Raw genomic sequence first — 355 nt, forward strand, 5'->3', positions numbered from 1 at the left:
GGCCGCCCGAACCCGGCGGCGGCGGGAGGGTGGCCCCCTGGCGATCCAGGGGAGCTCTGGTCCCCTCGCCTCGCTCCCATTCCCAATCCACCCCTCCCCGCACACACCCTCACACACGCTCTCTCGCAGCTTGTCGTGTTGTTTAAAACAGGTGGAAGACCTCTGTAATGATATTATGCCTTTCAATAAAAATTTTATGAGGTGTATTTGATTATAGATTAATGTGTCCCTAATAAAACGGACGGATGGAGCAGCTCGGAGGGCCCCCGCCCCCTACACACTCACACACGCCCGCGCAGCCACACACCCTCGACGTGAGGCCGGGCACACGCGGCGGCCCGAGGGTGACAGGGAG

The 355-nt window shown here is 60.3% G+C and overlaps 1 protein-coding gene across 1 annotated transcript in view; it reads right to left on the reverse strand.

Moving 5' to 3' along the window:
• The window catches only part of Hoxd9 (homeobox D9), a 4,989-nt gene that overhangs the window by 2,529 nt on the left and 2,105 nt on the right, over positions 1 to 355 (reverse strand). The gene's annotated exons all lie outside the window — the stretch shown is intronic.

This window comes from Fukomys damarensis, unplaced genomic scaffold (genome assembly GCF_012274545.1).
Source record: "Fukomys damarensis isolate Sample0158 unplaced genomic scaffold, DMR_v1.0_HiC HiC_scaffold_26, whole genome shotgun sequence".
NCBI lineage: Eukaryota > Metazoa > Chordata > Mammalia > Rodentia > Bathyergidae > Fukomys > Fukomys damarensis.